The 17,393-nt window shown below is 35.8% G+C and overlaps 1 long non-coding RNA gene across 1 annotated transcript; it reads left to right on the plus strand.

The window, feature by feature from the left end:
- The first annotated feature begins 1,274 nt into the window (after window positions 1–1,274).
- Window positions 1,275–3,011, plus strand: LOC111378289. The gene is made up of 3 exons (XR_002699837.1): window positions 1,275–1,315; window positions 2,141–2,214; window positions 2,991–3,011. It is a non-coding gene; the product is annotated as an uncharacterized LOC111378289 (long non-coding RNA).
- The last annotated feature ends 14,382 nt before the right edge of the window (window positions 3,012–17,393 follow it).

Genomic DNA, 17,393 nt, shown 5'->3' on the forward strand with positions numbered 1-17,393 from the left:
CAAAGTTCAATCGGTAAGGATCGTACTACACGTACACTATAGTTTACACTTTCGTCTACACTTTGCCACGTAACATTACCCTGTTGGACAGTTTAAATTTCTGTAATACCCCGAACTTCACGTTCTACATTTGGCCAATATGATTCATGCATTCCATGCTAATTACATTGTCATTTGTATCAATTTCCTGATTGCCTTCTCTTAAAATGATGCATTTGATCATCAAGGCTTTAAAATCGTTACATGATGATAACCTTCGACTCTTCGATCTAGGTGGTGAATTTTATATTGAGCTATGATAGAAAGTTAGATTAACTAAATGTTGGAGATTGGCTTGGTAAGTAATGTAATATTTGAAAGGCCGAAAATTTGTATCAACGAAGGTTCAAGCTTTCCATTCGGCTAATCGAGGTCAACTTAAACCCTAGATAGGTAATTCACATATTTGGGACATGAGGGATGAAGTGACATTATCACACCGTAATAATATATGTCTTATATGACATTATAAATATTGAGGTGCGAATTGTTGAAATCGGTTGAGAATCGGGTAAGAAATTAAATGAACGGTTGAGGAATTAGTTCTATGAAATACTTTGGGATCTTAGGACAAGCGAAATGGATTGTAAACATGTCAAAATAAGCCGAGGATACTTGGTTTGTGCCTGCAAAGATAGATATAAAATCAGATTTTGCTACAAGTGACCACCTCATGCTTGAACACCTCGCGCTTGGGATGTTTGTCATTTTAGCACTCAATTCCTTCAACCTTAAGCCTCCAACACGCCCTATAAGTCCTTAGAACTTTACACAAGATATTTATAACTCTTGTAAGTCACATATGGCTCCATGTGGTGCAAGGGAGAAGTCAAAGTTGGCTGCAAGAAGCCACCTCCTACTTGGACAGTTCATGCTAGGGGATTTTCACTTTAATATATAATTGCTTCAACCCTAAGGCATAAATTTCGTGCCTAATCCCCAAGGACTTAATATATGATGAATATATATCTTAAATATCATAAATGGACACAAAAATAATGGTAGAAAAGCCAAGTATTGCAGCCAAGATGACAGCTCCAGCTTAGTGACTCACCTTGATTGCTTGAGGTGGCTGCGGCCCATGATATCCTTAATCCTTAAATAATATGCACGACTTCAACTATTTAAAGACCACTCATTTACCTCCTAGATAATATATTAGCTGCCTGAACTCGTCCCTAAGTGATTCCAAGTGAAAAGAGGGTGAAACAGCCAAAGAGAATTAGAAGCAAGAAGCTGGAATTTCTGAACAGCTTTGTTACTCCACAGTTTTGAGGTTTGTTTCTATTATTTCTTAAGGGGTTTATGATTTCTTGAACATCTGAAGTTTTTTGTGATTAAGTTGGAGTGTTTTTAATGATGTTATGATGCCTAAATAGGGGTAATTAATGGCAAGAATTTGAAAGAAATTAATCTGGACAGAGATGAGGAATTGCTGGATTGAGTGATTTATACCTTGATTTTGGGAGATACTTAGTGTTTAACTTATATATATCAATATGAACGTTTTTATATGTAAGTAGGGAGTGTATAAATGATTTTAATGGCCTAGGATTCTGTTGGTATCATAATAATAAAATGGAAACCGAAAAGAGTCAAAGGGAAAAACTGCCTGATTTTGTGTAGTGGAAAATGGACTGTTTTTGAAGCTCCAAACACTTAATTTGTCACAATGTTATGATCTGATTATCTTCACATATATGTTATAGGTGTGTGGTAAAAGTTTGGGAGCCGTTAAATGTAGGTAAGGACATGAAAAATAATTTGAAAAATGAGTGGGCGGTGATGGAAACCTAGAAAACAGATTCTGTCCATCTGGGTATTTAATGTGATTTCAACATTTAGATGTCCCCTAATGAACTCTTGGGCCTAGAAAATATATCCTAAGGAATACTAGGTTGTCGAAAAAAATTTGATGACATTGACGTTCATAATTGGACTCTAGAAATAGCGAGACTTATGGGATTAGTTTGTAATGCCATCGGCAACTTGAAATAATGATTTTGTCTAGATTATTTTGGCATGAATGGACGTATTTTGGGATTGTGTGTATTAAGATTATTAAATGGAGGATTGTATTTAATATTAGATGATAATACAGGCGACTTTTCGACGTTGAGCGAAAAAGGGAATTGATACACACTCCATAGGAGCTTACACACATAAAGGCGAAAGGTAAGTGAAAATTCATTTGCAACTACGATGCAAGAACCTAGTATATGTGACATAGTAATGTTGAGATATCTACATAACTTTGATAAGAGGCTTATAGCACATCATATGGTGGTTACGATCATTGAGAATGAGGTTGCTTAACCTATAGACAGCGATTTGCATTAAATATGTCATTCATGAGCATTTTCATATGCATGCACGACATGTGATTATGGTTGAAAATCCTGCATGCAAAACATGATTTCAAAGTGAGTTTTCTTTATAAATGTTTTATTGACCACTACTAGGGCACCGAGGCATGTGAGGTATGCTTATGTGATATGTTTGGCATTGCGGGTGTTACTTCCTGGGTGATTGCAAAGGTAGACAGGGGATGGGCCTTTGGTGATCACGGGAGGGCGGACCACTCGACTATGCCCTTGTTATGATTATTGGCGCTGTCGGGTGGGAGACTTCTTGGGTGATCATAGGGGTAGTTAGGGGATGGGCCTCTAGTGGTCACGAGAGGATGGTCCACTCGCCGGTGTCGATTTCATACTGGCCACTTGATTATTGATATTGATATTATGCAGAGCTCTATCCGGTGCATAGTAGGTGGGTCAAGGGCCTAATGAAATGAAAGATTTCAAGTGAAATGATTTCTAGTCGACTTTGACGAACATTGAAATATGATATTTTTATCGTGATATTTCAAGTAAATGGCATGGTGTCATATGTTGTTATTACTCATGTTCAGGACATGCATGATTTTGCTTACTAAGCATTGGCTTATGTAGTTCTTGCATTGTAGGTGAACATTGAACTACATAGAGAGCATGGCTAGCTGTGGAGCTCCTACAAGATTCCAGAGTTCGATGTACATGGAAATAACCTTGCTACGCGTACACTATGGTGTACACTTTAGATTATACTTTATCACGTGACATTACCGTGTCGGACAGTTTAAATTTCAATCAGTTTTCCTATCCAATTGACACTTGACAACAATGCAAGTGTCAATCAACGTGTTAAAAGTCTATGTACAAATAGCAAAGTTCAATCGGTAAGAACCTTGCTTCAAGTACAATATGGTGTATACTTTAGTTTATACTTTGCCACGTGACATAACCCTGTACGATAGTTTAAATTTCAAACAGTTTTCTCATCCAATTGACACTTGACAACGATGCAAGTGTCAAACAACGTGTCAAAAATCAGTGCACAAATAGGAAAGTTCAATCGGTAAGGACCTTGCTACAAGTACACTATGGTGTAAACTTTAGTTTACACTTTGCCACGTGACATTACCCAGTTGAACAGTTTAAATTTCATACAGTTTTCACATCCAATTGACACTTGACAACAATGCAAGTGTCAAACAGCGTGTCAAAAATCGGTGTACAAATAGCAAAGTTCAATTGATAAGGACCTCGCTTCACGTACACTATTGTGTACACTTTAGTTTACACTATACCTCGTGACATTACCCTGTTAAACATTTTAAATTTCAAACAGTTTCCCAATCCAATTGACACTTGACGACAATGCAAGTATCAAACAACGTGTCAAAAATTAGGGCACAAAGAGCAAAGTTCAATCATTAAGAGCCTTGCGACATGTACACTATGGTGTACACCTTAGTTTACACTGTGCCACGTGATGTTACCCTATTGGTCAGTTTAAATTTCAAACTATTTTCCATCAAATAAACACTTGACAACAATGCAAGTGTCAAACAACGTGTCAAAAATCAGTGTACAAATGGCAAAGATCAATCGGTAAAGATCATGCTACATGTACACTATAGTTTACACTTTAGTCTACACTTTGCCACGTAACATTACCCTATTGGACAGTTTAAATTTCAAATAGTTTTCCTATCCATTTGACACTTGGGAACAATGCAAGTGTCAAACAACTTCTCAAAATTAAGTGTACAAATAGCAATGTTCAAACGCATAATAACCTTGCGACATGTACACGATGGTATACACTTTAGTTTACACTTTGCCACATGAAATTACCGTGTTGGACAGTTTAAATTTCAAACAGTTTTCCTACCCAATTGACACTTAACAATAATGTAAGTGTCAAACAACGTCTCAAAAATCAGTGTACAAATATCAAAGTTCAATCGGAAAGAACCTTGCTACATGTACACTATGGTGTACACACTTTAGTTTAAACTTTGCCACGTGACATTACCCTGTTGGACAGTTTAAATTTCAAACAATTTTCCAATCCAATTCACACTTGACAACAATACAAGTGTCAATCAACGTGTCAAAAATCAGTATATAAATAGCAAAGTTCAATCGGTAAGAAGCTTGTCACATGTACACTACGTTGTACACTTTAGTTTAGACTTTGCCACGTGATATTACCCTGTTGGATAGTTTAAATTTCAAATAGTTTTCCAATCCATTTGACATTTGACAACAATGCAAGTGTCAAACAACGTGCCAAAAATTAGTGTACATATAGCAAAGTTCAATCGGTAAGAACCTTGCTTCAGGTACACTACGGTGTACTCTTTAGTTTACACTTTGCCACGAGACATATCCCTGTTGAACAGTTTAAGTTCCAAATAGTTTTCACATCTAATTGACACTTGACAACAATACATGTGTCAAATAACATGTCAAAAAACAGTGTACAAATAGTAAAGTTCAATCTATAAGAACATCGCTTCACGTACACTTTAGTTTACACTTTACCACGTAACATACCCTTGTAGGACAGTTTAAATTTCAAATAGCTTTTCCATCCAATTGACACTTGACAACAATACAAGTGTCAAACAATGTGTCAAAAATTCATGTACAAATAGCAAAGTGTAATTTGTAAGAACCATGCGACATGTACACTATGGTGTACACTTTAGTTTATACTCTGTCACGTGACATTACCCTGTTAAACAGTTTAAATTTCAAATGGTTTCCCTATCCATTTGACACTTGACAACAATGCAAGTGTCAAACAAAGTGTCAAAAATTAGTGTACAAATAGCGAAGTTTAATCATTAAGAACCTTGCGACATGTACACTATAGTGTACACCTTAGTTTACACTGTGCCACGTGACGTTACCCTATTAGTCAGTTTAAATTTCAAATTGTTTTCCATCCGATAAACACTCGACAACAGTACAAGTGTCAAACAACGTGTCAAAAATCAGTGTACAAATGGCAAAGTTCAATCGGTAAGGATCGTGCTACATGTACACTATAGTTTACACTTTAGTCTACACTTTGCCACGTAACATTACCCTGTTGGACAGTTTAAATTTCAAATAGTTTTCCCATCCATTTCATACTTGGCAACAATGCAAGTATCAAACAACTTGTTAAAAATCAGTGTATGAATAGCAATCTTCAATCGATAAGAACCTTGCAACATGTACACGATGGTATACATTTTAGTTTACACTTTGCCACATGAAATTACCGTGTTGGACAGTTTAAATTTCAAACAGTTTTCCAACCGAATCGACCCTTGACAATAATGTAAGTGTTAAACAACGTCTCAAAAATCAGTGTACAAATATCAAAGTTCAATCGGTAAGAACCTTGCTACATGTACACTATGGTGTACACACTTTAGTTTAAACTTTGCCACGCGACATTACCCTGTTGGACAGTTTAAATTTCAAACAATTTTCCAATCCAATTGATGCTTAACAACAATGCAAGTGTCAATCAACGTGTCAAAAATCAGTATATAAATAGCAAAGTTCAATCGGTAAGAAGCTTGCTACATGTACACTACGTTGTACACTTTAGTTTAGACTTTGCCACTTGACATTACCCTGTTGGACAGTTTAGATTTCAAATAGTTTTCCAATCCAATTGACACTTGACAACAATACAAGTGTTAAACAACGTGTCAAAAATTAGTGTACAAATAACAAAGTTCAATCGGTAAGAACCTTGCTTCAGGTACACTACGGTGTACACTTTAGTTTACACTTTGCCACGAGACATATCCCTGTTGAGCAGTTTAAGTTCCAAATAGTTTTCACTTCCAATTGACACTTGAGAACAATACATGCTTCAAACAACATGTCAAAAAATAGTGTACAAATAGCAAAGTTCAATTGATAAGAACCTCGCTTCACGTACACTTTAGTTTACACTTTACCACGTGACATACCCTTATAGGACAGTTTAAATTTCAAACAGTTTTTCCATCCAATTGACACTTGACAACAATACAAGTGTCAAACAATGTGTCAAAAATTCGTGTACAAATAGCAAAGTGTAATCTGTAAGAACCATGCGACATGTACACCATGGTGTACACTTTAGTTTACACTATGTCACGTGACATTACCCTGTTAAACAGTTTAAACTTCAAACGATTTCCCAATCCAATTGACACTTGACAACAATGCAAGTGTCAAACATCCTGTCAAAAATTAGCGTACAAATAGCGAAGTTCAATCATTAAGAACCTTGCGACATGTACACTATGGTGTACACCTTAGTTTACATTGTGCCACGTGACGTTACCCTATTGGTCAGTTTAAATTTCAAATTTTTTTCCTCCAATTGACACTCGACAACAATGCAAGTGTCAAACAACGTATCAAAAATCAGTGTATAAATGGCAAAGTTCAATCGGTAAGGATCGTGTTACATGTACACTATAGTTTACACTTTAGTTTACACTTTGCCATGTAACATTACCCTGTTGGACAGTTTAAATTTCAAATAGTTTTCCCATCCAATTGACACTTGACAACAGTTCAAGTGTTAAACAACATGTCAAAAATCAGTGCACAAACGGCAAAGTTTAATCGGTAAGAACCTTGCTACACGTACACTATGGTGTGCACTTTAGTTTACACTTTACCACATGACATTACCCTGTTGGACAGTTTAAATTTGAAACAATTTCTCATCCTATTGATACTTGACAAAAATGCAAATATTAAATAACGTGTCAAAAATCAGTGTACAAATATTAAAGTTCAATCGGTAAGAACTTTGCTACATGTTAGTTTACACTTTGCCATGTGACCTTACCTTGTTGGACAATTTAAATTTCAATAAGTTTTTCCATTAAATTGACACTTGACAACAATGCAAGTGTCAAACAACGTGTCAAAAATCAGAGTACAAATAGCAAAGTTCAATCGGTAAGAACCTCGCTACTTGTACACTATGGTGTATACACTTTAGTTTAAACTTTGCCTCGTGACATTAGCCTATTGGATAGTTTAAATTTCAAAGACTTTTTTCCATCCAATTGACACTAGACAACAATTTATGTGGCAAACAACGTGTAACATTCCGAAATTTTTTTAAGAAAATAAATAAATTATTATATTATTTTGAAAGTGAGGGATTAAGGTGAAATAAATATTAATATATTATATATTTGGGGTCAAATAATTGGATTTTGATAAAGTAATGATATGTATATCAATATTAGACTCATTTCGAAGGTCGTAATTAATTAGAAGTCTATGACTCGAGAAAAGTTATTTTGGATAAGAACGTATTAAGTTATACCCAATTGAAAGAAAACAAGATAAATATAATTTTATATAGTTTTAACCCATTTTGAATTTGATTGATTGGCTACCACATTTTTATTGGATAGGAATGGTAGTTCTTTTAGATGAAATAAAATAATGATAAAGTACAATTTTTTTATGATACGTGCCACATTGGATTTGACTTTATCAAATCAAAGTTTTGGTTTATCTACTACTCTAGCCTACACCTATAAATACTAGGCAAGGATTTCATATTTTACCACACTAAAAAATATTCACACGTGAAAGAGAGAGAAGAAAGAGAGAGAGAGAGAGAAAGAGGAAAGAGTGTGTGAAAACAGAAATTTGTCATACATCAACTATCACTGTCGATCAATAAATCGTTCACAGAGTAGAGGAAGGAATTTTGGAACGTGCATTCAAATATTTTTCGTGTACATTTCGATAACAAGGTAAGATACATTTATGTGCAAAGTGTTTACGTTTCCTTATGCTCTTATATGCGATTAAATATACATGGAATGCTAGTGGACCTTCGGGTTCTAGAGAAAGAGATATGAAATTTCTACATGAAAATTAAGAGGACCTAAGATGGGTGTGTCGCTTGGTCACCGATATACTCCATAAGAGAAGAGCGGTATGAAGTGTATTATTTATTTGTTATATACCTGTGTATGGAAATTTGCACGTATCTTACTGGGTATTTTTAATACTCACTCTTACATTAATTTTTCAGATTAGTTCGGGTCGATTGGAACAGTGGAGAATTGGTGATGCGGACTGCCAAGTGGATAAAGAATAGAGAAAAAGAAATAAGTTTGCCATTTTAAATTTAGCAATTTGTTTATTTTAATTTAGAACGCATTATTTGAATTACTTAGGAGTTTATGTTTATGGTTAGATACGCTTTCAATAATTTTAATTTAAACGTTACAATTATTTGTTTATTGAAGAATTTTATATAGTTCCGCATTTTTTTTAATTAAAGAAAAATGAGTTTTCGTAACGTTCCCGTGTTTATGCTTAATGAAAAAAATTGGGGCGTTACACAACGTGTCTAAAATCAGTGTACAAATAGCAAAGTTCAATCGATAAGGACCTTGCTACGTGTACACTATAGTTTATACTTAAATTTACACTTTGCCATGTGACATAACCCTGTTGAACAGTTTAAATTTCAAATAATTTTCCAATCCAATTAACACTTGACAACAATGCAAGTGTCAAACAACGTGTCAAGAATTGGTTTACAAATGGCAAAGTTCAATCGATAAGAACCTCGCGACTTGTACACTATGGTGTACACTTTAGTTTACAGTTTAACACGTGACATTACGCTGTTGGACAGTTTAAAATTCAAACAGTTTTCCCATCCACTTGACACTAGACAACAATGCAAGTGTCAAACAATGTGTCAAAAATTAATGTACAAGTAGCAAAGTTCAATCGATAAGAACCTTGCGACATGTACACTATGGTGTCCACTTTAATTTACACTTTGCCACATGACATTACCCTGCTGGATAGTTTGGACAGTTTAAATTTCAAATAGTTTTCCAACTCAATTGACACTTGACAATAATGCTAGTGTCAAAAAACGTCTCAAAAATTAGTGTACAAATAGCAAAGTTCAATCGGTAAAAACCTTGCTAAATGTACACTATGGTGTACACACTTTAATTTAAACTTTGCCACGTGACATTACCCAGTTGGATAGTTTAAATTTCAAATAGTTTTCCAATCCGATTAACACTTAACAAAATGCAAGTGTCAAACAACGTGTCCAAAATCGGTGTACAAATAGCAAAGTTCAATTGGTAAGAACCTTGCTTCACGTACACTACGGTGTACACTTTAATTTACACCTTTCCGTGAGACATATCCCTGTTGGATAGTTTAAATTTCAAACAGTTTTTCCATCCAATTGACACTTGACAACAATGCAAGTGTCAAACAACGCGTCAAAAATCAATGTACAAATTGTAAAATTTAATCGGTAAGAACCTTGCTAACACTATGATGTACACTTTAGTTTTCACTGTGCCACGTGACATTAACCGGTTGGACAGTTTAAATTTCAAATAGTTTTTCCATCTAATTGATGCTTAACAATAATGCAAGTGTCAAACAACGTGTCAAAAATCATTGTACAAATAGAAAAGTTCAGTCGATAAGGACCGCGCTACATGTACATTTTGATGTACACTTTAGTTTACACTTTCCCACATGACATTACTCTGCTGGACAGTTTAAATTTCAAATAGTTTTCCCATCGACTTAATACTTGACAACATTGCAAGTGTCAAACAATGTGTCAAAAATCAGTGTACAAATAGCAAAGTTCAATCGGTAAAGAAAGCACTACATGTACACTATGGTGTACACTTTAGTTTACACTTTCCCACATGACATTACCATGTTGGACAGTTTAAATTTCAGATAGTTTTCCCATCCAATTGACACTTGACAACAATGCAAGTTTCAAGCGACGTGTAAAATATCAATGTACAAATAGCAAAGTTCAATCAGTGAGAACCTTGCTACATGTACACTATGGTGTGCACTTTAGTTTACACAATGCCATGTGACATTACCCTGTTGAATAGCATAAATTTCAAACAGTTTTCCCATCCAATTGACACTTGACAACAATGCAAGGGTCAAACAACGTGAGAAATATTAGTGTACAAATAGCAAAGTTCAATCGGTAAGAACCTTGCTACATGTACACTATGGTGCGCACTTTAGTTTACACTTTGCCATGTGACATTAACCTGTTGGACAATTTGGACGATTTAAATTTCAAATAGTTTTTCCACACAATTGTTACTTGACAATACTGTAAGTGTCAAACAACGTTTCAAAAATTAGTGTACAAATAGCAATGTTCAATTGGTAAGGACCTTGCTACATGTACACTATAGTGTACACATTTTTGTTTATACTTTGCCACGTGACATTACCTTGTTGGATAGTTTAAATTTCAAACAGTTTTCCCATCCATTTGACACTTGACAAGAATGCAAGTGTCAAACAACGTGTCAAAAATCAGTCTACAAATAGCAATGTTCAATCGATAAGAACCTTACGACATGTACACTATGGTATACACTTTAGTTTACACTTTGCCACATAAAATTACCCTGTTGGACAGTTTAAATTTCAAACAGTTTTCCAACCCAATTGACACTTGACAATAATACAAGTGTCAAACAACGTCTCAAAAATTAGTGTACAAATATCAAAGTTCAATCGGTAAGAACCTTGCTACATGTGCACTATGGTGTACACACTTTAGTTTAAACTTTGCCACGTGACATTATCCTGTCGGATAGTGTAAATTTCAAACAGTTTTCCAATTCAATTGACACTTAACAAAAATACAAGTGTTAATAACTGTGTCAAAAATCAATGTATAAATAGCAAAGTTCAATCGGCAAGAAACTTGCTACATGTACACTACGTTGTACACTTTAGTTTAGACTTTGCCATGTGACATTACCCTGTTGGACGGCTTAAATTTCAAATAGTTTTCCAATCCAATTGACACTTGACAACAATACAAGTGTCAAACAAAGTGTCAAAAATCAGTGTACAAATAGCAAACTTAAATCGGTAAGAACCTTGGGTCATGTACACTACTGTGTATACTTTAGTTTACACTTTCCCACGAGACATATCGCTATTGTACAGTTTAAATTTCAAACAGTTATCACTTCCAATTGACACTTGACAACAATACAAGTGTCAAAAAATCTGTCAAAAATTAGTGTACAAATAGCAAAGTTCATTCGATAAGAACCTCGCTTCATGTACACTATGGTGTACACTTTAGTTAACACTTTACCACGTGACATATCCCCGTAGGAAAGTTTAAATTTCAAACAGTTTTTCCATCCAATTGACATTTGACAACAATGCAGGTGTTAAACAATGTGTCAAAAATTACTGTACAAATAGGAAAGTGTAATCTGTAAGAACCGCGCGACATGTACACTATGGTGTACACTTTAGTTTACACTATGCCAAGTGACATTACCCTGCTAAACAGTTTAAATTTCAAACTATTTTCCAATCCAATTGACACTTGACAACAACACTAGTGTCAAACAACGTGTCAAAAATTAGTGTACAAATAGCGAAGTTCAATCGTTAAGAACCTTACGACAAGTACACTATGGTGTACACCTTAGTTGACACTGTGCCACGTGACGTTAACCTATTGGTCGGTTTAAATTTCAAACTGTTTTCCATCCAATTGACACTCGACAACAATGCAAGTGTCAAACAACGTGTTAAAAATCTTTGTACAAATGGCAAAGTTCAATCGGTAAGGATCGTGCTACACGTACACTATAGTTTACACTTTCGTCTACACTTTGCCACGTAACATTACCCTGTTGGACAGTTTAAATTTCAAACTATTTTCCCATCCAAATGACACTTGACAACAATTCAAGTGTCAAACAACGTGTCAAAAATAAGTGTACAAGCAACAAAGTTTAATCGGTAATAGCCTTGCTACACGTACACTATAGTGTACACTTTAGTTTACACTTTATCACGTGACATTACCGTGTTGGATAGTTTAAATTTCAATCAGTTTTCCTATCCAATTGACATTTGACAATGATACAAGTGTCAATCAACGTGTTAAAAATCTATGTACAAATTGCAAAGTTTAATTGGTAAGAACCTTGCTTCATGTACAATATGTTGTATACTTTAGTTTATACTTTACCACGTGACATAACCCTATACGATAGTTTAAATTTCAAACAGTTTTCCCATCCAATTGACACTTGAAAACGATGTAAGTGTCAAACAACGTGTCAAAAATCAATGCACAAATAGGAAAGTTCAATCAGTAAGGACCTTGCTACAAGTATACTATGGTGTAAACTTTAGTTTACACTTTACCACGTGACATTACCCAGTTGAACAGTTTAAATTTCAAGCAGTTTTCACATCCAATTAACACTTGACAACAATGCAAGTGTCAAACAGTGTGTCAAAAATCAGTGTACAAATAGCAAAGTTCAATCGATAAGAACCTCACTTCACGTACACTATGGTGTACACTTTAGTTTACACTATGCCACATTACCCTGTTAAACAGTTCAAATTTCAAACAGTTTCCCAATCCAATTGACACTTGACGACAATGCAAGTGTCAAACAACGTGTCAAAAATTAGTGCACAAATAGCGAAGTTCAATCATAAAGAACCTTGCGACATGTCCATTATGGTGTACACCTTAGTTTCCACTGTGCCACGTGACGTTACCCTATTGGTCAGTTTAAATTTCAAACTGTTTTCCATCCAATAAACACTCGACAACAATGCAAGTGTCAAACAACGTGTCAAAAATTAGTGTACAAATGGCAAAGTTCAATCGGTAAGGATCGTGCTACATGTTACACTTTAGTGTACACTTTGCCATGTAACATTACCCTGCTGGATAGTTTCAATTTTAAATAGTTTTCCCATCCATTTGACACTTGGCAACAATGCAAGTGTTAAACAACTTGTCAAAAATCAGTTTACAAATAGTAATGTTCAATCGATAAGAACCTTGCGACATGTACACGATGGTATACACTTTAGTTTACACTTTGCCACATGAAATTACCGTGTTGGACAGTTTAAATTTTGAACAGTTTTCCAACCCTATTGACACTTGACAATAATGTAAGTGTCAAACAACGTCTCAAAAATCAGTGTACAAATATCAAAGTTCAATCGGTAAAAATCTTGCTACATGTACACTATGGTGTACACACTTTAGTTTAAACTTTGCCACGTAACATTACCCTGTTGGACAGTTTAAATTTCAAACAGTTTTCCAATCCAATTGACACTTGACAACAATGCAAGTGTCAATCAACGTGTCAAAAATTAGTATATAAATAGCAAAGTTCAATCGGTAAGAAGCTTGCTACATGTACACTATGTTGTACACTTTAGTTTACACTTTGCCACGAGACATATCCCTGTTGAACAGTTTAAGTTACAAATAGTTTTTCAATCCAATTGACACTTGACAACAATACATGTGTCAAACAACATGTCAAAAAATGGTGTAAAAATAGCAAAGTTCAATCGATAAGAACCTCGCTTCATGTACACTTTAGTTTACACTTTACCACGTGACATGCCCTTGTAGGACAGTTTAAATTTCAAATAGTTTTTCCATCCAATTAACACTTGTCAACAATACAAGTGTCAAACAATGTGTTAAAAATTCGTGTACAAATAGCAAAGTGTAATATGTAAGAACTATGCGACATGTACACTATGGTGTAAACTTTAGTTTACACTCTATCACGTGACATTAGCCCATTAAACAGTTAAAATTTCAAACGGTTTCCCAATCTAGTTGACACTTGACAACAATGCAAGTGTTAAACAAGGTGTCAAAAATTAGTGTACAAATAGCGAAGTTCAATCGTTAAGAACCTTGCGACATGTACACTATGGTGTACGCCTTAGTTTACACTATGCCACGTGACTTTACCCTATTGGTCAGTTTAAATTTCAAACTATTTTCCATCCAACAAACACTCAACAACAATGCAAGTGTCAAACAATGTGTCAAAAATCAGTGTACAAATGGCAAAGTTCAATCGGCAAGGATCGTGCTACATGTACACTATAGTTTACACTTTAGTCCACACTTTACCACGTAATATTATCCTGTTGGACAGTTTAAATTTCAATTAGTTTTCCATCCATTTGACACTTGGCAACAATGCAAGTGTCGAACAACTTGTCAAAAATCAGTGTATGAATAGCAATGTTCAATCGATAAGAACCATGCGACATGTACGCGATGGTATACACTTTCCCACATGAAATTACCGTGTTGGACAGTTTAAATTTCAAATAGTTTTCCCATCCAATTGACACTTGACAACAATGCAAGTTTCAAGCGACGTGTCAAAAATCAATGTACAAATAGCAAAGTTCAATCGGTGAGAACCTTGCTACATGTACACTATGGTGTACACTTTAGTTTACACATTGCCATGTGACATTACCCTATTGGATAGCATAAATTTCAAACAATTTTCCCATCCAATTGACACTTGACAACAATGCAAGTGTCAAACAACGTGAGAAATATCAGTGTACAAATAGCATATTTCAATCGGTAAGAACCTTGCTACATGTACACTATGGTGCGCACTTTAGTTTACACTTTGCCACGTGACATTACCCTGTTGGACAGTTTGGATGATTTAAATTTCAAACAGTTTTCCCACGCAATTGACACTTGACAATATTGTAAGTGTTAAACAACGTCTCAAAAATTAGTGTACAAATATCAAAGTTCAATCGGTAAGAACTTTACTGCATGTACACTATGGTGTACACACTTTAGTTTAAACTTGGCCACGTGACATTACCATGTTGGACAGTTTAAATTTCAAAAAGTTTTCCAATCTAATTGACACTTGACAACAATACAAGTGTTAATAAACGTGTCAAAAATAGCTCCTGAATCAAACAATACATAAGCAGGTGTATTGGCTATCAGTAGAGTACCTGCTATGACATTAGAGTTTTCCTCTGCATCTATCCTGCTGAGTCAATGCAAAAACTCGTGCTTTCCCTTTCTGGTTCTGGTCGCTGTTATCATCCTTTTTTTGGGTATGTGTGGGACAATCCCTAATGATATGTCCTGGCTTGCCACATCGGAAATAGACATTTTCCCTTGTAAGCACTCGCCATGATGTGTCCTTCTACACTTAGAACAGGGCGCAATAATCGACACAATGCTTTTGCTGGCATTGGCTCCGCCATTAGCTTTCTTGTTCTGCCACTTGACTTTTCCCTTGTCCTGGCCATTCCATTTCCTCTTTCCCATGTTACCATTGTCCGGTTGATTGAACAGTTGACCATGTCGTTCAGCGCTAGTCTTCTGGTACCAAATAGCATGAGCTCTTTCCAGCATTTCATGGTATGTGGTGAAGCGATGGGACATAAGTATCATGCTTATATCCAAGTTTAGCCCTTGTTCAAACCATCGTACCTTCTTATCTTCCGTATCCACCAGATGTGGAGCATAACTTGAAAGTTGATCAAACTTCCTCTCATACTCAGTCAGGGACATAGTCTTTTGCTTGAGTTGGAGGAATTCACTTTCTTTGTGATCCCTCAAGGACTGGGGAAAGTACTTGTCCATTACTTCTCCTTTGAATTGCTCCTAAGTCAATTCTGCTTGTTGCTCAGGGTGTCCTTATCCTTGACATTGAGTCCCACCAGTGACTTGCATCACCAGAGAACATGAACTCAGCACATTGGACTTTCTGAGCGTCCGTGCGCCCTATCAATCAGAATATACGCTCCAACTTGCGAAGCCACTCCTTGGCTGTAAGTGGATCAGCTGCTCCATTGAAGGTAGGGGGCTTGTGCCTTCGAAATTGCTCGGGCACTAAAGCATGGTTTGGAACATTAGGAGCTAGTGGTAGGGGTTGAGCTTGGTTCAGGTTTTGCCTACCTAGGTCTTGAACCGCTCGGAGGAGGTCTCTTATCAAGTTTTGGTTTGCACGGGCCATTTCCTTTAGACAAAACATATGGTTCTTATTAGTTTCATTCTTCGAATACTAAAGCAAAGAAGATAGTATTTTATTTCTTGACATAAGGGAAGCTATTACAAGGATTTAAATCTAATCCCTATAAGTTCTACAAATCTTCTTTGGTGGAGCTTCATCTTCGGAGAAGTCTTCCGCCTCAGGTCCGGACTCTATGTCCATCTCAACCTGTGGCTTAGGTTCAGGATCATTTTCTAAATCATCCTCGGGTTCTTCTTCGGGATCTTCTTCCTCAGCCAAAGGTTCCTCCTCAGGCTCCTCATGGACTACATCATCCCACAAATCAATCAGGGCATGGCAATACCTCTCAAACTCGAACAGGTTTGGGTTACCTTCTAACATTTCATCCCTAACCGTGACTCCCATATCTCCCCATTGAGGTGGGAGGAAGTGTATGAGGTTATTTATGGCCTCCATATGCGTGATCTCCATACCAGCATTAACCGTCGTCATGCATCTCTCATAGATGTCATACACATGTTCGCTAAGCGGTCGGGTCGGATCAGTTACATAGTTTTCATAGGAATGAATAGCAATTCTACGGTTCAATGCTTCTCTATATGCCCTAGCCGTTCTATGAGCCATATCTATTGCATTTTCACATAGATCAGACTTTTTTTTTGCTTAAAGAAAACATGCAAATATTTAAACTTTCATATCATGCAATTCCCTTTAAGCCCTTAGCTTCTACCCAAGTCCATTACATATGTTTAAATAACACACCTCTAAATCATATCAAAGCATCATAACATAAATATAATCATTAACTTTAAACATGAACATACCTGGGCCATAGGATGAGATTGATGGATGGATGCGCGATTCCATGGAATACCTTAAACTTTTCTTTTTCCTTTTGTTTTAAAAAAAAATACTTGGCCTACAGAACCGACTAAACCTTGCTCTGATACCATACTGTAACACCTCGACCCCTAGTGGACCGAAACGCTACTTACTTTACTTAGCATAACCGATGGTTTAGTAACAAGTGTATACGTTTTCGCGAAAGCATACATCTTCGGATAATAATTTAAATAACAACACTTCAAATACTTTAAACAAAAACACCTAATCATTTTTCAAAACAAACAAATGTAATTTA

Source organism: Olea europaea, unplaced genomic scaffold (assembly GCF_002742605.1).
Source record: "Olea europaea var. sylvestris unplaced genomic scaffold, O_europaea_v1 scaffold18, whole genome shotgun sequence".
In the NCBI taxonomy this organism is placed as follows: Eukaryota; Viridiplantae; Streptophyta; class Magnoliopsida; order Lamiales; family Oleaceae; genus Olea; species Olea europaea.